This window comes from Heteronotia binoei, chromosome 18, assembly GCF_032191835.1.
Source record: "Heteronotia binoei isolate CCM8104 ecotype False Entrance Well chromosome 18, APGP_CSIRO_Hbin_v1, whole genome shotgun sequence".
Taxonomy (NCBI): domain Eukaryota; kingdom Metazoa; phylum Chordata; class Lepidosauria; order Squamata; family Gekkonidae; genus Heteronotia; species Heteronotia binoei.
The window spans coordinates 32419381-32443084 of record NC_083240.1 but is presented as its reverse complement, the minus strand read 5'-3'; the positions used below and the strand labels follow the sequence as shown (position 1 = coordinate 32443084).

Here is a 23704-nt window from a genome sequence, read left to right as displayed (position 1 = left end):
GAATCAGACCATGGAGCCACCTAGCCCACTACTGTCTTGCAAGCAAATGGGTCTTCAGGGTCTCAGACCCAGAAAGGTCTTATTGAACATCTGCTGCTACCTGAGATCCCTTTAACTGGTGATACCAAAGGTTGACCCTAAGACTTTTTGCATCTAAATCATGTGCTGTATCAAACTGTTGGTCCACCTGTCCAAAAACTGGGGAGTCTCTTTTGTCTTTGGTCCTGGTGCTTGTCACCTCAGGGGATAATTCTGCATGTTTCTCATGAACAGTAGCTTCATTTTTGCTTGCAATCATGGATGCTCAAGGACTGACGCATCTGAACAAGTGTGAGCGAAACCAAAATATTGAGAGAACTGTAGCTGCACCTGCTTCTGGTGTCAGTCACTGGGAGGAAACTGGAAGTTAGTCCTTCTAGGAAATATGCTCATCTCCACGTTACACAGTGTCACACTATCGAGGGCAGCATGTTGAGTACATGTACTGCAAAACTGTTTCTATCATATAAATATCTGATGACTACTCAATGCTTAGCTCACTTCACTAGACTACCTTAATTGACTTTTATGTGGGGCCAACCCTTGGAAACTGTTTCAAAGCTTTTGCCGGTCTAAAATACAGTGGCATACTTCCAGATGGGGACAGATCTTTGCAAGCACTTTATATCAGATACATGTTCTAGTAATGAGCAAATGTTATCCGGTCTGTTATTATTATGCGGACTGAGTAAGGTTTTTGGGTATGGATGGTCAGTGGATCTTCAGGAACAACATAACGGGCAAAGTGGGAATCTGTAGTGGGAGAAGAGAATTGGCAGAAATTACCATCACCCCTCTTTGGCAAAAGGAGGTTCCATTCTGTGGAGGCACTGCATGGTTGGATCTGTGCCAATGGTTGCCCTTAGCAAAAAAAAAAAAAAGATCTTTCTGACAGCAATCCAACGAGGCTCAGATGCATATGTAAAAGAGAAGTTGCCTTTGCTACCTCATTTCTTTAACTAGCTTATAAGAAGAGGAGAGAAGAAGGGAAAGGATAAACTGATGGCAACACGCTTGTACCGATCAAATTAAATATCAACCACCTATAAACTGCAGATCAAAATCAGTCGGGGTTTTTAACATGTGGAACAAGCAGACAAATCAGTGTGCCCCCACATGAGCATCTCCTTTCTCTCTATTGCCACAAACAGCAACCTCCCATGCAAATGAAAGCCTATTCCCCTCCCAGCACAAAAGTAGCAATGAACCAGCCCTCCCTTTCCCTGTCCATACACATCCAACCTACACATGAGCTCTTAAATACTGAAAAACACGGCCCCTTTAAATCTTCCTAAATCCTTGCCTCTTATTGGGTTTATTAATAAACATTCTGGTTTTGTCACAGGGAGTGACATATGGCATAATCCTCTAACAGGAAGAAGTGTTTTGCATTTTATTGTAGAAAACAAACATGCAAACAGGTTCCAACAGATGGCTTTCTTAGCTTCTGGTGGAAAGGCGGGGGGGAGGGGGGAAGAAGCTTAATAAGGCTCAAGATTTGATCTCCCCTTCTTCTTCCTCCTAAAATAAACTTAAAAGGATTTAATTCAATATTAAGCATTTTTGGTAGATTGCAACTAGGTCCCCCCCGCCCCCCTAGATATCGTAACCCCCTCCTTGCTGGATGTACTTCCTCTCTCCATCTGGCTCACTCTCCCTGGTGGAGTAATCTCTTTGGGATCACATCATCAGTCCTCTCTGGAGGAGATGGGCTTCACGTGCAATGGCAAGAGATGAAAAGAGGCTCGCAAAAGTGCGGCTGAGAATTTTGAAAGGGACTTAATCAGCACTCAGACTTACAGAGCGTGAGCTTTTCTTCTACATATTAAGTCCATGGCCTCATGGGATCATCTCCATATTTTGGTTCAAAGTTCAAACTGAATGTCACCTAAGGACGTTTTGTGCCTGCCAGAGCTTTTTTTTTGTAGAAAAAGTCCAGCAGGGACTCATTTGCATGTTAGGTCACACCCCCTGATGTCAAGTCAGCCGGAACTATGTTCCGGTGCATGCTTACAGAGGGGAAAAAAGCCCTGATGCCTGCCCAGTAGCTGTTTCAAGACACTTTCCCACAAGAAGCTGCATTATGCGCAAAAGGCACCCAATCAGAGTAGTTCTTTGCTACCATACGCAAGAATCAGAGAACCTCCCACTTCAAAATAACTACAGCTCTCATGAGGCAGTGCAAGAGTGTGCATGTACAAATTATTCCTTTTCAGTACAATTCGCTTGCCTTTTCTACTCCCCAAAACCATGCCAATCAAGTTTTAACAACAACAATGGTGAATGAAGAGTGTGTTTGAACTCTCTACAATTCCTAGGAGGCATTGAGAGAATATACACGTACAAAATGATTCAGATTCGAACAGCCTTTTCTATTGAATAGCAGTAGCAGTTGCAGATACAGAGAGATACCTCGTAAGTATAAGACCCTAACTAATACTGATAGTTCCAGACAAGGAGATGGTGGTAGCAGCATATTGCGGGGAGGGGACAGATGGGGGGAAGCTATGGGAAAGCAGTCTCTGGCCACATGTATGCAATTGTCTTTTTTACTTAGTCCTATCCAAACTGCTACAACAGTTTGTTAAACATTTCAGCTGTGCTAATCCACAACTAGCTAATGGAACTCAAAACCAAGCCAGTAAGTGATCAAGGCTGTGGCTCTGTGGCAGAGCATCTGCTTGCCATACAGAAGGTGCCAGGTTCGATCCCTGACGTCTCTAGTTAAAAGGCTCAGGCAGTAGGTGCTATGAAAGCCCTCTGCCTGAGAAACTGGAGAGTAGATGCTAGTCTGAGTAGACAACAGGGGTGGAATTCTAGCAGGAGTGTCTTTGCATATTAGGCCACACTCTCCTGATGTAGCCAATCCTCCAAGAGCTTACAAGGCTCTTTTTTGTAAGCTCTTGGAGTATTGGCTACATTAGGGGTGTGTGGCCTAATATGCAAAGGAGCTCCTGCTAAAATTCCACCCCTGGTAGACAATACTGACTTTGATGGACCAAAGGTCTCATTCAGTATAAGGCAGTATCATGTGTTCATGTGTCTTCATGCTGATCTCTTATGAGTAGTAGAAATACTTCCAAATTTCCCAGCGTTTCATTTTCTCTCTAGGTTCTGCAGATTAGGATGATGTGATCTCTCTGAAGAAGAACCGAGGAATTAGAAACCCTCCTTAGTTTTTTTTTTTTAAATTTACTTCTGAAATTTGTTTTAGCCACCACATATATATGCTTTGCTGCAGCTCCTAGCTTACGAATGCACATCCAAACCTTGCTTTTTTGCTGTGTTTATCAGTCTAGATATCATGGCATGGAAGGTTGTATCAAGATTATTTTTGTGTGGTGTTGGGCCTTGTGCACACAATAGCACAACGTCGTACAAAAGGGAACGGTATTGTTTAATGTCTGTGGAGTTTACATTGCATTATTCTTTTTATATACTATGTTGTCTATCGCATCATTCACCTCTTTTGCAATTCAGCTGGACTACAATACTTGTATGCATTATATTCCTTCTTTAGTGCATTGCTTCTAATTTCACAATCCAGTCTTGTTCACTGTAGATTGTATATTTTCTATTGTTTTTAGTGCATTGCTTTTAATGGTGTAATGCACCTTGAGTATTAATGAGCAGACTTTGTATATAAAGGACCTTCATGCAATCAGACATACCTTCATCTCAAGACTGCTTTTTTGCAGTGTTTCAGGGCTCACATGCACATGCAGTGGTAAAGAAAAAGAAGGGGAAAGTGGCAGATGAGCAAAGGAATGGAATGCTATAGGAAACTAGGCATGCTCTGACTCTGGAGTTACTTTTCAAAATTCTCCAAGTTGGACTAAAATTAAAGAGGGTGGACTTCTGGAACAATAAAGAAATGAAACAGGGGAAACTCTTAACCAGAGGAGAGAATCAGAATGGATTAAATCGTATTTGTGTATCACTCAGCTCATATTTGAATGTGTGTCAGGGTGATTTTTCAAGCTTTTCATCATATTTCTTCACTCTGTTTCAATTGGAAAATCCTCCAGGTCCCCCTTGTGCAAAATAAACCCATGATCCTTGACCGTCATGTCCTTTTTGTGTCTTTGCAGCGATGTTTTATGTAACATTCCACACACTTTTCAACCTTATCTATGCCTCAGTACATCAGAAGGGCATTAGATGCACAAAATGCATTCTACCATTCTGCTCGTAAAAGACCATATTACATGGTGGACGAACTGTGCAAACCATCTTCAAAGAGAATTAAAAGCATCCAAAAAATGAAATCACATACAGATATGCATTCTGTATCACACAGGGAACATTCACTCATCCAAAGTAGTCTCCATTGAAAAGTGCAATGTTTGAGTTCCATCTTGGACCCTTCCCCCTGGCTGCCATAGCTGTTATTCCACAAGTAACTTACAGCCTAGGAAATCAATTTTCCCAGGGTCAGATGGAGTTACTAAAGGGAAGGGGAAAGGTGAGGAAGACCTGCAGCATTTGTGCAAGCAGATCATGGGCTCAAACCAAGTGGAACCTCCAGCTGCTACAACTCATCTCCAGATGACTAAGATCAGTCTCCCTGGAGAAAATGGCTGCTTTGAGGGGTGGAGTCTATGGCAGTATACCCTGCTGAGTTTCTGCCCCTCTCCCCAAATCTTGTCCCCTCCCCAGCTCTCCAGCCAAAATCTCCCGGTATTTCCCAATCCAGAGTCGGCAACCCTAGATCCATCCGTTTTGGCACCACCACTAAACCATCCTTTCCCTTGGAAACAGAGGATCCTGGATTTAACCGGAAGCCAACATTCTCATGAACCAGGGTCACATCCCTGGAGAAGCATCGTGTTGTTCCTTCTCCCATCCTCCTGCCTTTCCTCCTCCTTTGCTGTTCCATTCACACGCAGCAGGCGCTAAAGTGGAAACCGACAAGCATGGCTATACTTTCAGTAAATATGCTGTCACTCTCCCCCAAATGTCCATTAAGTCTCAGGAGCCTTGACGTTTTGTGGCATAAAAGCATAATCAAAAGAAATCATGTCTCAGCTCTGCCAGAAATGGGGTAGAATATTCCATTCAGTTTTATGTGAAAGAAAAAAAAAATAATTGGTGCAAGATTTGTTTGAAATGGGAGCAGAGAAATGGCCAGTTTGCCATCTATTTCCAGCGGAAATAATCATAAAAGGGGAATCATTTTTAATATTCTAAGAACAATTTTGTTTTGGAACAAGTTTCTTAGTATTTTCACAAGCAACAAATTGGGGGTAAAGTGTGTGTGTGTGTGTGTGTGTGTGTGTGTGCCTGCCTGGAGTGACGTGAAATAGTCTGAAATGGCATACAATCATGTCACAGAACAGATCGACATTATTTCAAGCTATGGTTCTAATTAGCGGCAGGAAATAATGAGGTTTTGACATTTTTCTCTGATAGCCTGGCATTTGTTTGGCACCCCGAGGAACTCAAAAGCACAAAGCAGCTTTCAGAAGTTACAGGAAGGGCAAAACAACATCCCCTTTGCGCACCAACGTCAACCCCTGCATTGCCAAATGAAACAAAATACTGCAAGAAATATGCTGTCTCGTCCTGCATTTTCAAACAGCGCTTTAAGCAGAATGCTTCATGCCAGCACTATGGAATTCCATCTCTTTTACAGCAGTTTTGCAGCACTTGGATTAATACACTGCTTTCAGGCAATAGTGCGTTGCTGCTTTGTCATCCAAAGGACACACTAAGTGAATAAGGTGCACATTTTAACCCTGATACATACACACATCTATAGGAACACAGGAAGCTGCCCTTATATAGAGTTAGGCCAACAATTCAGCTAGCTCAGCATTGTCTGTCTTTATCACAGGAATAAACAGCTTTAAAGGGGGATTAGATAGATTCATGGAGGATAAGTCTATCAATAGCTACTAGCCATGGTGGCTGAGCGGAACCTCCACAAAGCCCCTGAATCCCAGAGCCAGGGGGGCAACATCAGGGGAAGGTCTTGGCCTCTATGTCCTGTTGTTAGTCCTCCAGAGGACTAGTTGGCCGCTGTGTGAGACAGGATGCTGGACTAGATGGACTATTGGTCCGATACAGTAGGGCTCTTCTGTTCATATCTGCAGGCGTTCTCTGGAGTCTCAAGCACGAAAAAAAACCTTTTTCTGTGTACCTTTGATCCATTGAGTGGGTATGCCATAGGGATGTGCATTCAGCATAAACTGAGCCAGAAAAATACCTAGAACATATCTTACTAGTATTTCTTTTTTTAGTATTATTTAAGCCAAATACAGATCAAAGAATTTGATCAGCTACCAGTATAGCTGAGCCCATATAAAAGATGATTTTTTTTGTTTTTTTGCTTTTATTCATATGAACATATGAAGTTGCCTTATACTGAATCAGACCCTCACAGTCCATCGAAGTCAGTATTGTCTACTCAGACTGGCAGTGGCTCTCCAGGGTCTCTAAGGGTTTTCACACCTATTTGCCTGGACCCTTTTAGTTGGAGATGCCAGGGATTGAACCTGGGACCTTCTGCTTACTAAGCAGATACTCTACCACTGAGCCACCATCCCTTCAGGTAAATTCAGCTATACCCAATGGCCGGTGGGCTCCTTTTGCAGCTCAGTTTAAACCAGTTCTTCAAGAGAGGATCAGCTGGGGCCATGAGAGCTGAGAGCTCCATGCCACCTTGGCTGGGGCCAGCTCCTCTTGCAGCTTGGTTTGTTCTGAGCTGCAAGAGAGAATCAGCTGGGGTGGCGGGAACTGAGAGCTCTGCAGTGCCACAGCTGGTGAGTGCCTCTTGCAGCTGAGTGTAAACCAGGCTGCAAAAGAAGCCTCCCTCAGCTGCGGCAGTGTGGAGCTCTCAGCTCCTGCCACCCAGCTGATTCTGGGCTGGCTCCCCTTTAAACTGATCTGCAAGGTGTTTAAAGGGATTGTAGTCCCTTTAAATGCCTTTGGAATTGCATCACTCATGTGGCTTGGAAAGGGCATTTAAAGGAGCTGCAATCTCTTTAAACACCCTTTCCTCACTCCATTGCTTCAATGGAGGATGGAAGCATTTTCTTTGAGGACACATAGAATTGGATGCCCTGGTCCAATCTTTTTGAATCTCGGGGTGGGTTGGGGCGTTGAAGAGAGGCATCAGCAGCTGTGCCACAGATTTGGTGCCTCTACTTCAAAACAAACCCCATAAACAACAACAACCACAACAAACTAACACCAGACTTCCTGAGCCTCAGATATCCTCATTATTCTCCATTATTCCCTACGGTCCCCATAGAGTATAATGGAACCAAAAACATTTGGGAACCCGGAACATTTACCAAATTCATAAACCATACTGGATTTGGGAAAAACAGAAAATAATAATATTGATCCTGAGATTGGCTGCACGGAAAGCATGCTCCACCACTGAGAGCACCATTGTAAGTGGAGTTACACCCTTCTAAGTGCACTGAAGCCGCTGGGCTTAGAAGTCTGTTATTCTGTTTAAGATTTGTGTTGTAAGCTACGGCCACGTATACCCGCATTTGGCATGGGAGTAGCAGAATGGTACCCAGAAGCTACTTTCAGGCATCATTCCAGTATCATATAAAGTAACCAACTGAAGGTGCAAATTTGAGCTGGACACTCAAACAACTTCCTCGAGCATTCATCACGACACACCCAATATTCCAATCTCTCAGACATATACAATGTGGATTTATACTAGGTGGCTACTATTCTGGCCCAATTAGAGTATTGTTCAATTTTAATCCAGATTGGCGGTGGAAAAAAGTATGCTGTGTAGTCTATTGGGATCCCATTGAGATCAGAGGTAGTCACAGTAGCTTGTCACATTCAGAAGCAGGCTAATTAGGAATAGGGCCTTTTCAGTAGTGGTACCATCTTTAGAATTTTGGAACAACACCCCCACAGTCGTTACTTTTATGCCTAGCATTTTTAGTTTTGGGTGCTAGATAATTTTAGATGCTTCCCCGTTCTCTCATACCTTGTGGTAGATCTCTTTGGTTGTTATTATACAGATTTCCTTTAACTGTTTCTTATAATCAGTAGACCTTTTAAAAAAATCTTAATGTTGCACACTGTCTTCTTTTCAAACAGAAACTGACACTAAGATTGTCAGACGCCAGGGTGGAGTTAGGGGTCCCCACCACCTTGCCACTGATTAGCTGGTTGATGAGGGAGAACTTACCCCCCTCCTCCAAAGGGAGATCCCTCTGACATGCAGCAACGTCACTGCCCATGTGCCCCAGAAGTGATGTCATCACATCCAGGTTGTGGGGGTGATGTTCTGGTAGTTGGGCAAAAACTCTATGGTAAATTTGGTTTCAACCACAGAGTTTTTGCCCAACTACCAGAACATTGCCCCCATGACCCGGACATGATGATGTCACTTCTAGGTCATGTAGGCAGTGATGTAGACATGTTGCTGCATGTTGGATTTGGCATTTGAGCTCTGGTCTGATATTTGTGCAAAAACTCTATGGTAATTTTGGTTTCTACCATAGAGTTTTTGCCCAAATACCAGAGTGTCACCCCAATATTCTGAAAGTGATGATGTCGCTTCTGGGTCATGTGGTCAGTGATACAGACTGCATATCAGATCAGATAGGCCTCTCTTCTGCTCCCAATATGTCCCCCCCAACCCCACTGGTTGCCAGGAGGGACCTGGCAACCCTAACTGAGACACTGAGGGTCTTCAGCCTCTTCTTTAATCATAGCTGGTAACAGCAAATTAGAGCATGCGTAGATCCATGTTCTAAAGAGTTGAGCTGTGGCTCCGTGTAACGTCAGGAAAAAGAGGCTGAGGAAGAACTATTGAAACCACGAGGAGTTCTTTTAAAAGTGGTTCCTCATTCTCTCAGCACCATCATGAGTGGAACTCTAAGAAACTAAAAGACAGTGCCCATGTCTTCATTAAGTCCTATTTGAAGAGGCTATCATTCTTTGTGACTGTTGAGAGACTTTGTGGGGAAAATTTCAAGAATGTTCAGTGTTCCTTAGTTCTGTTTTTGTTTAACTTCACTAAAACGCATATTTACACGCTTTGCGTGAAAGTTTTATTGCTTCCGGTGGTTATCTTATATTGCTTATCTCCACACGAGTTCCAGTTGTATATTATATTGCTTTTCTTTAATCAGAGCTACTGAATAATAAAAAATATCCCGTTCCCACCTCCATCTCCCGGACTGCTACCAAGCTGTGTTCTGTCCTACAACCTCCCCTTCCATGGACTAGGAAGAGCACCAAAAAGCTATGAAGCTTTCCACCAACCAGCACAGAGAAAACCCTATAAACTAAAACCTTATTTTAAAAGGCAAGAATACCTATTTTTGTGAACTCTTCCTGCATTTTCTAGGTGATACACAAGCTATTCTGCAATGATTGGGAAGCTACTGGTAACTTACAAGCTACCAGTCAGAGACTCCTTCATTAGAAGTTCTCAGTTGTTTTTTAATTTCTGATTTATTTTTAGATACTTGATTTGCCACCACTTTCTGTTCCTTTCACTCACTCCTCTTTTCCCCTCCACTCCAGTGAACAACCATGTAGTAATAACAAAAAGCAGTCTCAGTGGAACTGAGAGCCAGTTTGGTGCAGTGGTTAAGTGCGCAGACTCTTATCTGAGAGAACCGGGTTTGATTCCCCACTCCTCCACTTGCACCTGCTGGAATGGCCTTGGGTTAGCCATAGCAGAGGTTGTCCTTGAAAGGGCAGCTGCTGTGTGAGAGCCCTCTCAGCCCCACCCACCTCACAGGGTGTCTATTGTGGGGGGAGAAGATATAGGAGATTGTAAAGCACTCTGAGTCTCTGATTCAGAGAGAAGGGCGGGGTATAAATCTGCAGTTCTTCTTCTTCTATGTATGATCACCTCGAGAATCTTTTTGTGCAGTGTTGGCTGGCATCAGTAAAACACCACATAAAAACAATAATGTAGTTAGGCACACAAAAAACACTTTTGTAGTGTATTGCCAATGTACATGTGTGTGCCAGTGACAAAGATGCAAATGAATCAAAGGAATAGAAAGCTGTGACCAAAGGGGCACACTACAGTTAATTAATTTCAGGAATTCTCCTCGTTCAAAGGGAATGAAGGAGGAATGGAACACAAAGCAACTGAATAGGGAAAATGTGCTCATCTCTAGACAGAAACACCCAATCCTAACATCATTCAACACAGATCTCCCTTCAGTCAAGCCCTGAGAAACACAATGCTCCTTTTATTTCCTAAACCTTTTCTAGTTTCAACTGATTGACTTCCATTTTGACATTACTTTCCTCTTGATATTTAACCTTTAGATTTTTCAGAATGAGGGAATATAATGACTCCTCAGCAGGATACCATTTGAGTTTGGCTCACCAGAGAAGAGCTTAATGTTACTTTTTTTGCAGAACATGCTTGTGATTTATGGGCTATTTCTCATTTAACTGGTTAAGTATGTTAACTCCTCTTCCAAATATCCTTTATTAGTAATGGATCTGATTATAGCTGCCTGAACCAGTCACTGGGAGCCTTAAATAAGGGAGGGGGACGGTAGCTGAATATCCTCATTTCCTTGAAAAGCTTGGTTTAACTTTGACAAGGTTTGCATATTATACCGTAAATCAACTAAAGTGAGAAGAAGGGATAGAAGATTTCCTTCTTATTCTCCTTAGGGTAGATTGTAGCCCAGCCCTATGCATGCTTACTCAGAAGGCAGTCCCACTGAATTCAATGGGATTTACTCTCTGGTATATTTACAGAGCCATGACCTGGATAGCCCAGGCTAGTCCAATCTCATCAGACCTTGAAAACTAAGCAAAGTTACTAAGATAATCATAATTCCCCTCTGATGGTGGCCAAATGGAGCTCTCCCATTGGTTAATGGGTTGTAATTCTGATGAATGGACTGACAGGTTGTAATTCACTTGACAAATATTTGACCCATTATGGCTCACTCAGCTTCTCTGGCCTCCCATTGAGAGCCAGTTTGGTGTAGTGGTTAAGTGTGCGGACTCTTATCAGGGAGAAACGGGTTTGATTCCCCACTCCACTTGCACCTGCTGGAATGGCCTTGGGTCAGCCATAGCTCTGGCAGAGGTTGTCCTTGAAAGGGCAGCTGCTGTGAGAGCCCTCTCCAGCCCCACCCACCTCACAGGGTGTCTGTTGTGGGGGAGGAAGGTAAAGGAGATCGTGAGCCGCTCTGAGACTCTTTGGAGTGGAGGGCGGGATATAAATCCAGTATCTTCTTCTTCATTGGCAGATTCCCATGCCCCTCCATACTGCAGGCCTGGAAATGTTGAACAAACCACCAAAACAGTCTTACCTCAGAAACTGTCACATCTCCAACTCTTCTCTGTGTCCTCTCTGTCATCAGCCTCATAGAATCATAGAGTTGGAAGCGACCTCTAGGGTCATCTAGTCCAACCCCCTGCACAATGCAGGAAACTCACAAACACTTCCCCCTAAATTCACAGGATCTTCATTGCTGTCAGATGGCCATCTAGCCTCTGTTTAAAAACCTCCAAGGAAGGAGAGCCCACCACCTGCCGAGGAAGCCTGTTCCACTGAGGAATTGCTCTAATGGTCAGGAAGTTCTTCCTAATGTTGAGCTGGAAACTCTTTTGATTTAATTTCAACCCATTGGTTCTGGTCCTACCTTCTGGGGCCACAGAAAACAATTCCACACCATCCTCTATAGGACAGCCCTTCAAGTACTTGAAGATGGTGATCATATCACCTCTCAGCCGCCTCCTCTCCAGGCTAAACATCCTCAGCTCCTTCAACCTCTCCTCATAGGACTTGGTCTCCAGACCCCACACCATTTTCATCACCTTCCAGCTTGTCTATATTCTTCTTAAAATGTGGTACCCAAAGCTGAACACAATACTCCAGGTGAGGTCATTCCCAGAGCAGAGCAAAGCGATACCATCACATCACATGATCTGGACACTATACTTCTGTTGATACAGCCCCAAATTGCATTTGCCTTTTTAGTCACACTGTTGACTCATGTTCAGAGTACGATCCACTACGACCCCTAGATTCTTTTTGCACATACTGCTGCTATGACAAGTCTCCCCCATCCTATAACCATGCATTGGATTTTTCCTACCTAAATGCAGAACTTTACATTTATCTCTGTTAAAATTCATTTTATTGATTTTAGCCCAGTTTTCCAGCCTGTCAAGGTCATCCTGTATCCTGTTTCTTTCTTCTGTGTTTGCAACACCTCTCAATTAGTATCATCTGCAAATTTAATAAGCATTCCCTCTATTCCTTCATCCAAATCATTTATAAAGATGTTGAACAATACAGTTCCCAGGACAGATCCTTGAGGCACTCCACTTGTCACTCCTCTCCAAGAGGATGAGGAACCATTCACAAGCACTCTTTGGGTGCGATCTGTTAACCAGTTACAGATCCACCTAACGGTAACAGGATCCAAACCACTTTTTACCAACTTGTCAACAAGGATAATATGTGGAACTTTATCAAAAGCCTTACTGAAATCAAGATAAACAATGTCTACAGCATTCCCCTGATCCAGCAAGGTAGTCACTTTCTCCAAAAAAGAGAAAAAAGTGAAAAGTGTTGCCAGCAACAGACCTCTGCTGCCCCATCAACAGCCCATACAGGTGGCCTCCAGCATCCTTCCCTCCACCCCCCTCCAAAAGTCTGTAGGTAATATATATCAGTAAAACACTACACAAAAAGAAACTAGAAAGTGGGTAATGTGTATCAATTAAACACCACATAGAAAAGAGTCTTTGACTCAATCACACAAACAGTAGAATTGATATTGCTTTTTCCTCTCCCTGTATCAGAGATATATTGGTAATGAATACAGGGGTGGAGAGAGGAAGCCAATGACAAGAATAAAAATTACAGCAAACTACAAATGTTCCAGTTCCAGGAATAATTTTCAACATTCTTCTAGTTAATCCAGAATTGAGGGAAGCCAAACACAGCCTAAGGTGAAATTCCAGAACACTAATGGAGTAAAAAATCTGCCCATCCCTCATCCTCCACACTCAAAAATGTGTCGCTTTTATCTACCCAGTAATGGCAGTTCTAGGAAGCCACCTGACTACTCCCCACTGATTGTTTTACACATTTCAACAATGCACAAAATGCCTGGCCTGTCAGTGTTAATTTTAGACAAAGGCAATTGCTGCCGAAAGCCTGTGGCAGTCAGTAGACAGAAATGGTAATCAGGAGAGTAAATTTTGGAGTGGATTCAAAGCAAGCCGGCTCAGATCTTACGGGCAAGAAGATATATTTGATGTTGCTGGCAATTGTGGAGGTAATGTCTTCTACACCCCCACCCCCACCCCCACCCCAACTGCTTATTAATGCATTTTCTTATTTTATAAAAAAAAATATATATACTCCCTTAACGCTTTCCATGAAGCATACAAGCTGCACTTCCAGCTTATTTCCCCCTGCCCAATATATTGCAAGAGGAAACAAAGGAGAGTAAAGGAAGGAAATGAGAAAAGGAAGGAAATTAGAAATGAAAGAAGCATTTTTTTTGTATTTATGTATGTGTGTATGTGTGTCTGCACCTGGAAGTCATGGTGACCTCTAGTGACTGACCCCTACTGGGGCCTGGAGAATATTCAGGCTGGTGGTTGAAAAAGGCCTGCCCTTCTCCTCCCTATTACTGGTATACGCAACACATACAAAATGGTATACGCAACATCCAGCTCATCAAGTGACCACCCCTGGCCCTAAGGACATCTGTCTTGCCTCAACCAGGGCCTTTTCAGCCCTGGCCCCTGCCTGGTGGAATCAGCTCCCCATGGAGATCCGGGCCCTACCTGAGCTACTGCCATTCCGTAGGGCCTGCAAGACAGAGCTATTCTGCCGGGCTTATGGCTGAGGCAGTGGGCTTCCTATTCCAGCTATTACTCCATCAGTTGGCCTCCTTTGTGGCGACATTGTGTGCTACTCCAGTGCTATCCTGCTATTATTACCATAATTTAATCTGGGCGTATAACTGCTTACCTGTATGATGTGCCCTTCCCGCCTGTGACGCACTTTATTCACTGTTTTATTGTTTTTACTTGTATACTTTTAATGTATTGTTTTAACCCTGAACTGTAGGTTTTTATTGTTGTTATTGTATGTTGTGATCCGCCCTGAGCCCGTTTACGGGAAAGGGTGGATACAAGCCTACTAAATGAATAAATAAAATAAATATTCCAAAGGGGTTTCCCATCTAAGTACTTTACAGAGCCAACCCTGCTTAGCTTCTGAGATATGCCTGTCAGGGCAAAGAAACCGTGTTTCATAGTGATTAGACTAGGATGTGGAAGACCCATTTTCCAACCTGAAATAGCAATCTGGAAAGGGTGAATTTGACTCATGTAACTTATTAGGTTACGAACCACGTGTCAAAAGGATGCTATCACCAGAGGGCTACAACTTGACCTCTTCGTTGTCACTGCTAGTCTGAAAGAACTATCAATATGGGCAGGAACTGAGCCAGAGAGCAGAACTTGCTCCAGAGATGAAATGCAGACTCACAGCCAGAATGCTAGTCCTTAAGGCAATCTTTTAGACAAGCTAGAGGAAACAATCCATATTCAGAATTTAGAGCTGAGCCAGCATCAAAGACTTGGAGTTTGGAAGCTTGGTGAGTTGGATGAAGGGAGAGGATGATTCATAGCAGCAGAAAGAACTGTGAAGTGGACAAAAATCCATGTCAAGATGGGCAGGAGGAAACCAGATAAGGAACAAAAGTCCAGAAACAGATAGACACACATGTAGGGATGACTAGCTCCACCACATTCAGTTATATTAATACACCTGAATTTGGCTCTGCGCTGCATTTTACTCTGCATTAATTCCAGTTCCATTAACATTTTTCCAATTAATTCTGAAATTATTGCAGTTTCAGTTCCTTCAGCTAATCTGCATTGGCAATGTGCACAAAGGAAAAAGGAAAGGTCCCCTGTGCAAGCACCAGTAGTTTCCGACTCTGGGGTGACATTGTTTTCACAATGTTTTCACGGTAGACTTTTTATGGGGTGGTTTGCCATTGCCTTCCCCAGTCATCAACACTTTCGCCCCCAGTAAGCTGGGTACTCATTTTACCAACCTCGGAAGGATGGAAGACTGAGTCAACCTCGAGCCGGCTACCTGAAAACCAAGCTTCTGCCAGGGATCGAACTCAGGTCGTGAGCAGAACTTAGGACTGCAGCTTTAACACTCTGTGCCACGGGGCTGTGCACAAAAGCAACCTTAAATTTATCTTTGCACTATGAGATGATCTAGAGGTATTCAGGATCATACAGGTTTATGACAAGTTAGTAGGTGACCAGGAACATGAGAATATAAGAAGAACCCTCCTGGATCAGATCAGTGGCCCATCTAGACCAGAACTTTGCCTCACACAGAGGCCAGCCACTTAGTTCCTCTGGAGGTCCAAAAATAGGGCATCATGGTTGAGGCCTTCCCCTGATGTTGCCTCCTGACACTGGTATTCAGAGGTTTGCTGCTTCTGAATGTGGAGGTTCCATTTAGTTACCATGGCTAGTAGCCACTGATGGACTTTCCATCATGATTCCGTCCAAGAACCTTTTAAGCCACCTGTGCTGGTAGCCATCACACTGGGTTTTCTGAAGGAAATGGAAATTATCTGGGCATAAAGATCAAACTTCTGCTGGCTCTTTTCAAAAGCTAAAGCGGTCTCTGAAATGGGAAGATGGCCTGTAAAACCTCCACCAGGCTTTTAATTGATCCAGCAGGTGTCCCCTGACGTCATCATCAAGGTGCTTAAGCGATGTTGGACACTATTTTGCTAATTCTGTGATTCTGTAATTTTACAGATTTTGTAATTATGATATCGTCTAGTCTGGATGTGGTTTGTTTAATGTTTCTGTAAGGTTTTTAATGTTGTAAGCCTGCTTGCTGGATAGTGTGGGGTATAAAGGAGTAAATTAAATTCAATTAAATTAAGATATAGGTTTTCTGTAGAGAGAGGCTGTGGGATTCACCTATCTCCAATTTTGCCATGTCAGGTCTACATGCAGAAGCTGAAACCTCATCCAGCTCATCAAGTGATGCAAGCGGCAGAGCCTTAAGGTTAAGGTTCAGCAAATATCTGTAGTTCACTTCTTGGAATACAAATAATGCACATAGTTTTATATGAATGCAGGTCAGGCTATGGCAGATTAAATGGATCAGTTGAGTATGGTGATGGAAAATTGTTAGGATATCATCAGCAGAGTAATGTGGATTAAGCCGCAAAATAGCCAGGAACACGCATTTAGCTTTAATAAAGTAAATTTTACTTGTCTAGTGAGGAAAGGGTAACTTGGAGTTCTACAAAACAAGAAAGGATTTAACATCCTATCTGACTCCTCTAAGAACATAAGAACATAAGAACATAAGAACATAAGAGAAGCCATGTTGGATCAGGCCAACGGCCCATCAAGTCCAACACTCTGTGTCACACAGTGGCAAAAAAATGTTATATACACACATACACTGTGGCTAATAGCCACTGATGGACCTGTGCTCCATACACTGTGGCTAATAGCCACTGATGGACCTGTGCTCCATATTTTTATCTAAACCCCTCTTGAAGGTGGCTATACTTGTGGCCGCCACCACCTCCTGTGGCAGTGAATTCCACATGTTAATCACCCTTTGGGTGAAGAAGTACTTCCTTTTATCCGTCTTAACCTGTCTGCTCAGCAATTTCATCGAATGCCTACGAGTTCTTGTATTGTGAGAAAGGGAGAAAAGTACTTCTTTCTCTACTTTCTCCATTCCATGCATTATCTTGTAAACCTCTATCATGTCACCCCGCAGTCGACGTTTCTCCAAGCTAAAGAGTCCCAAGCGTTTCAACCTTTCTTCATAGGGAAAGTGCTCCAGCCCTTTAATCATTCTAGTTGCCCTTCTCTGCACCTTCTCTAAAGCTATAATATCCTTTTTGAGGTGCGGCGACCAGAACTGCACACAGTACTCCAAATGAGACCGCACCATCGATTTATACAGGGGCATTATGATACTGGCTGATTTGTTTTCAATTCCCTTCCTAATAATTCCCAGCATGGCATTGGCCTTTTTTATTGCAAACGCACACTGTCTTGACACTTTCAGTGAGTTATCTATCATGACCCCAAGATCTCTCTCTTGATCAGTCTCTGCCAGTTCACACCCCATCAACTTGTATTTGTAGCTGGGATTCTTAGCCCCAATGTGCATTACTTTGCACTTGGCCACATTGAACCGCATCTGCCACGTTGACGCCCACTCACCCAGCCTCAACAGATCCCTTTGGAGTTCCTCACAATCCTCTCTGGTTCTCACCACCCTGAATAATTTAGTGTCATCCGCAAACTTGGCCACTTCACTGCTCACTCCCAACTCTAAATCATTTATGAACAAGTTAAAAAGCATGGGACCCAGTACCGAGCCCTGCGGCACCCCACTGCTTACCGTCCTCCACTGCGAAGACTGCCCATTTATACTCACTCTCTGCTTCCTATTGCTCAGCCAGTTTTTGATCCACAAGAGGACCTGTCCTTTTACTCCATGATTCTCAAGCTTTCTAAGGAGCCTTTGATGAGGAACTTTATCAAAAGCTTTCTGGAAGTCAAGGTAAACAACATCTATCGGGTCTCCTTTGTCCACATGTTTGTTCACCCCCTCAAAGAAATGCAACAGGTTAGTGAGGCAAGATCTTCCCTTGCAGAACCCATGCTGAGTCTTCCTCAATAACCCGTGTTCATCAATGTGCCTACTCATCCTCTAATTTACATGTTGACTCTCTAAGGCAGGGGTGGGGAACCTCCGTCCCAAGGGCCGTATGTGGCCCTTGAGGTCACTTGGTGTGGCCCTTGTGGATTGCTGGGCCGAACCGAGCCATGTGGCAGCCTCCCTGGGGCCTGGCTGGCCAGCGAGGATTGTGGGGCCCAGCCGCGCTGTGCAGCAGCCTCCCCAGGGCCAGGCAGGGATCACAGGGCCCAGATGTACTGTGCGGCAGCCTCCCTGGGGCCTGGCTGGCTGGCCAGAATTGCTGCGGGGCCTAGAAAAGTTACTGTCACAGTTCAGTTTGCACTTGATTATCCCAGATGATGTGGCCCAATATGCTAATGAGTGTGTGACCTAATATGCTAATATTAGGGGATGTGGTCTAATATGCTACTGAGTTCCAGCTTGGCTTTTTCTACAAAAAAGCCCTGGACCTATGCATTTGCCTAGGGCAACGGGCCGTGTGTGTGTGTGTGTGTGTGTGTGTGTGCCAGAGCCAGATTAGGCTCTCCCCACATGACTTCAAATAGAAAAACAATTATATGCATTAATTTTGCCGGCCTGAAGCGTTCCCCCTCGGCAGAGCACTGTTTTTTAAGTTGATAATTTTTTTATGGCCCGCGAATGATGTTATAAATATCCATATGGCCCTTGGCAGAAAAAAGGTTCCCCACCCTTGCTCTAAGGTCTAAACAGCAACTGCATGGAGATCTAGGGACTTAAACAAAGGATCATAAACTGTAACCTAATGCTTTCTCCCCAGACTATCCCTAATCTATCGATTACCCAATTAGGGCTTCCCCTTACAGGTGAATATGCATATTGACACCTAGCTTCTGCCGGGAGATACGTGCAGACTAGCCGATAGGTCCTAGCACTGACTAGCTAAGTATCACCATGTGTAAACAAATAATTAATTAACTCATAACTCCAGGAAGTGAAATTGCCAAAAACCCAACAATAATGCCATCAAGTCATACCCATTTTCAAGGCAAGAGACAAACAAGAGGCAGTTTGCCATTGCCTGCCTCTGCATAGTGAGCCTAGACTTCCTTGGTGGACTCCCATCCAATGGCTAATCAGGAATGACCCTGCTTAGCTTCAGAGATCTGACGAAACAGGTCATGGCCAGTTAAGTACCGCCTTTAGAAAAACAATATATTAGGGTTAACTCCAGTTATTTATATTTATCTTATCTATTTATTTTATTCCATGCACCATGACCTGGATAGCGCAAGCTAGACCAATCTTGTCAGATCTTGGTAGCTAAGCAGGGTTGGCCCTGGCTAGTATTTGGTTGGGTAACCTCCAAGGAATACCAGCAGTGAGATGCAAAGGCAGGCAATGGCAAAACCACCTCTGAAATGTCTCTTGCCTTATAAACAAGTCTAACTCACCATCTAGTGGTGCACAATGCTAAAAGAGAGAGAACTTCTGGCTGCCAGACAATCTTGGGATCTCCTGGCTATACTACATATACTGCCATACGATGATGGTGATGATGATGATGATGATGATGATGAAGAAGAATTCAATACTTTTTTTTCAGGACCTCAGAGGCAGTATATGGCTTTTCCTGCACCCATGGCAACAAGGGACGAGGTCTTTTTCCTTGTGGAATCGAGACTTCAGGATACCCTTTCCACATAATATTGTTCTACATTCCACGCCCAGAACAAAATCTGATGCTTTCCTCACAAGAGGTAGAAGCATAACATTTATTTTCAACCAAGCCTTTTTAATGAGTTTCATGTGATTTGATCTTGTTCCCAGCCTTTGGTCTGCACCGGAATTGATGTTGTCACATCACTGGTGATGTGGTGACACTCTCTGCAAAAACTCTATGGTAAAAATGGCTTCTACCATAGCTTTTGTCCAGAGTGTCCTACATCACCAGCAACATGATGGCATCACTTCTGGTGCATGTTGGAAGTGACCTAGGTCTTGGCTTCCCTCCCACTAGGAAGTTTCCCCCATCCTCACTCCTTGCTGGTTGCCAGAGGATACTTAGCAACCCTAGGCAAATGGCATCCCTAGTTGGCTGAATGGAGGTGGTGAAATCATGGGCTGTACTACTTGAGACCACAGATAAGGAGATCACACCCTTACTGCTCCCCTACATAAACATTCCCTGCCTATAAAAGCTGAGCACATAAGAAAGTCCTAACCCTTCACATGCTGTTAGAGTTTTCCACTTATGAGGAAAATGATTTATCTAAGATAAATGTTATCCTCCACCTGCAGTCTGAAGTGGCACTGTTCACTTTGCCATCTTGGTTGTTAACTGCCTCATGACTCCCTCATTCTTCTGTGTTGACATAGAGGGATGTCCTCAAGCAGCCAAGGCAATCATGCGGCAGCGCAACGAGGGCACATCGGACTGAGGGAGAGGTGGCCGCTGGGTCTTCCCACACTCCACCTGCCCACGTCCACCTTCTTCCTTCCTTGTCTTAAGAGGCAGCGAGGCCTCCCATGCAGGAGGGGGAAACCAAAGGTGGGAACATACGGTTTCTGTCTGCGTGGCAAAGAAACTGATTAAAAATGCTAACAGCCATGATCGTCCAATGCCGAGACTCTCCCCGGAGACTCATCCAAACAGATGGTGATTAGTTTGGGATGGCCGGAACAATCACGCATACCATGTTGCAGTAACACCCACAGACTATCTGTCATTGTCCCGGGAGGACGTTAAAGGCTGTTTACTTCATACAGTTAACTTGAACCATAAGCTTTACAAGGCTCTTTTGATACATTTTTAATCATTCTCCTCATAAACCTAGAACAGTTTTTTCCTCTCCCTTCTCCCCCTGCAATGCTCCATGGCTTGCGTTTTGCATGTACATCGGCAGAAGCCGCACGGAAGCTCGGAAGGAGGCAAAAGAGACACCCTTTGGCATGGCCCACCTGCTCGAAAAGGCTATCAGGAGCCCAGCCAACTGACTGCAATCCACCTGGGTCAGGCCTTGGCCTGGCAGTCGAGTTGGTTTCGGGGCAGGGAGGAGGGAAGAGAGCTTTTTTGGCATTCGTTCAGGGAAGGAAAGAAGAAACGCCTGGAAATGACTGCAGCTCTCTGGCCCAGAGCTAGGTTTGGGTAATCTGGTGGAACAGTTCATAGCAGAGAGCAAAAGAGCAGGCCAGGAAGGATGGGACCCAGAGGCGAGAGGCAGGCCTGGGTGAGAAAGCAATTGACTCGCTGGCAGCACTTCACAGGCAGAAAGCCCCGGACTGAGGCTGACCAGATCTTGGGAGTAAAAGAGGCCCGAAAGCAAAGGGTTTAAACATGTGTTTTAGTTTATTGGGTTTTAATTTATTTTGGGGGGTTTGTCCGTGTCTCTCTGTGTATACACAAATGTATATATATACACATATGTTTCAAATCATATTTTTTTTTCTTGTTTCATTTTATGGAGTTAGCCACTTCAGGCAGACCCAGGAGAGTGCAAGACAGAAACCTTTTTAATCAATCAAGTGTATCAGGAAGCTGGAAGCGATGGTGGACTTAATATCCACTGGAAGCTGTTCAAGATCCGGGCCCAGATTTCAGACTGACTTCAAGTTTCAGGGCTAAGTATATATGAAGGGCCCTGCTGGATCAGGCCAATGGTCCATCATCCACCATCTTGTTTATCACATCTTGGATTGCAAACTCTAGGTTGGAAAATTCCTGGAGATTTGGGGCTCGAGACTGTAGAGGGTGAGGAGAGGAAGAATCTATCTACTCAGACTAGCAGAGCTCTCCAGGGTCTCAGGGTCTCTGTCTTTCACATCACCTACTACCTTCATTGTTCTCTTCTGGATATAAATGCATAAACCTAAAGAATGTGTACTTCAGTGCATCTGATGGAGTGAGATAGGACCCATAAAAATCAACACTGGAATAAACTGTGCTATTCTAAAATGCCACTGGACTCCTGTTCTTCTATAGGTAGGTAGTAGCAGAAAGTGCCATCTAGTCAGAGCTGACTTATGGTGGTGACCCCATAGGGTTTTCAAGGCAAGAGACATTCAGAGGTGTTTTGCCATTGACTGCCTCTATGTAGCAACCTTGGATTTCCTTGATGGTCTCCCATTGAAATACTAGGCTGGGTCTCCCCAGGAGACCTAGCAACCTTTAGTTGCTGTGCTCCATAAGTCATGAATTTTTCAGACAAGCTGGTGTTCTGAAGTGCTATAGGAACCTTCTGGTCAAAGGTTCCTTGCATTAGCAAACACTATACAGAGCTCTACTAGGGATCCTCATCAATCATTTATTCAAAGAGAAAAAAAGGAAGCAAAATATTAAAGAGGCTGCAGGGGATTAATCTCCTTGTATCGACAAACTGTTAAAAATTAAAGAGTTGGAATGGCCCCAAAGACAATTTAAAGCAAACCACCAAGCAAAAGCTTTTGAAGCCAGGATGACTGGCTGGAGTTCTTAGCCCTAAGAGCTGTCTCGTCAAGTGAGGGTGGATGAAGACCAAAGGCAGGCAGGAGACAGACGTGCTGGCAGTGAGAAGGCCGAAGGTCAAAGCTCAGAGGGCCCGGATGGAAACCAGGCAGGGTGCAGGTTAAGGGCAAAGTCAGACAAGCTGAAGACCACATTCTGGTGGTACAAGGAGGGCATCCATTGGCCTCCTTCAGTGACAAATTCCTCTGGCTGGGGGACTTTTATATCTGCTAGTGGAACTTGGTTGGTTGTCTTGTGTCATGTGACCTCTCAAACCAGGAGGATTATGGGCCATAATGAGGATGGTTATCTGGAACAGAATTTCTCTCTTTGGAACATCATCTCCAAATGCACAGGAAACAGTGCAGCTAGTATTTGATTGACAGTGGAGCTTGACATGCCCCCAATTTTTCTAAAACTCTTCCTCTTTCCAAACAGACTCATTAGCTACGTTTGGCTTCTGAGCTGCCAATAACCAAGTCAGGCCTTTGGGGAAATATTCTTCTGCTCTCCACCCTCATGTGGCCAAGACTCAACCCAAACATCATGTGGAAGTAAATCATGTGATTTGCCAAGTTTCATGGGACTCTTGTATGGCCACAGCCCCAGATGCTATGTGCCACAAAATGATCAATGATCAATGCCATCCTAAGTGGTATGATACCCTTCTAAGCCCATCTGTTTCAGTCAACATAGAAGGGTGTTACTGTTAGACCTGCCAGCCCCCAGGTCCCAGTGGGGTTCCCGTTTTTGTGGATTTCAATCTGCCATCTGCCACCTGGCCAGTATGGAACCCTCCCCCCCTCCCCGGGGATATCATTGTGCAGTGCCCCTGTTGTGATGGCATCTCTTCCGACAATGCTCTGGTTTTTGAGCAAACTCTATGGTTTTGAAGGCAAAAAAAACCAGAGTCTTCTCCAAAAACCAGAGCGCTGTGTGCAATGTTGCTGACATGATGACATCACTTCCAGGTGATGTCATCCCATAAGGAATGTTGTGCGTGATGTCCCGTCCACCCCTGGAAGGCTCTCCAAATCTCCCCACCGCAATGGCAAAACGACCTGGGAAATCCTAGCAACTGCTTAGGATGGCAATCATAAAAGGTTTTAGCAAATCCCTCCAACATTTCGCAAGCAAACCTATGGATGTGTGAGGTTCTGCTTCCTTATACCAAGGATCACAACCTGCACATCTTACAACTGATACTGCAAGGTACCACGTGCTTCATCTGATTTGCAGTAGGCTGCCTTCAACCAGTTTAAATACTGGTAAAATTTGAAAGTTAGAACAGGGCAAGAGTTCTCAACGTGGTGCCTGTGGGCAATATGGTGCATGTCTGCACCTTTTCTGGTGCCTGCCAAGTATGTTTAGGAAGTCAGGGGGGCCAGGGAGGGCTTGGGCCCATCAAGGCTTCTGACTGACTACTGGAGATTTGATTGGTTGTACAGTTTTTTAAAAATGTTGCTTTGGTAGCAGCTGCCACCACAGCACAAGGCTCTGCACGATGT

At 44.2% G+C, this 23704-nt stretch overlaps 1 protein-coding gene and 1 non-coding gene across 7 annotated transcripts in view; both read right to left on the bottom strand.

Moving 5' to 3' along the window:
- Window positions 1-23704, bottom strand: part of AUTS2 (activator of transcription and developmental regulator AUTS2) — a 1045632-nt gene that overhangs the window by 253182 nt on the left and 768746 nt on the right. The window lies entirely within an intron of this gene.
- TRNAT-AGU (transfer RNA threonine (anticodon AGU)) lies at window positions 6516-6588 on the bottom strand. Its single transcript has one exon. It is a non-coding gene; the product is annotated as a tRNA-Thr (tRNA).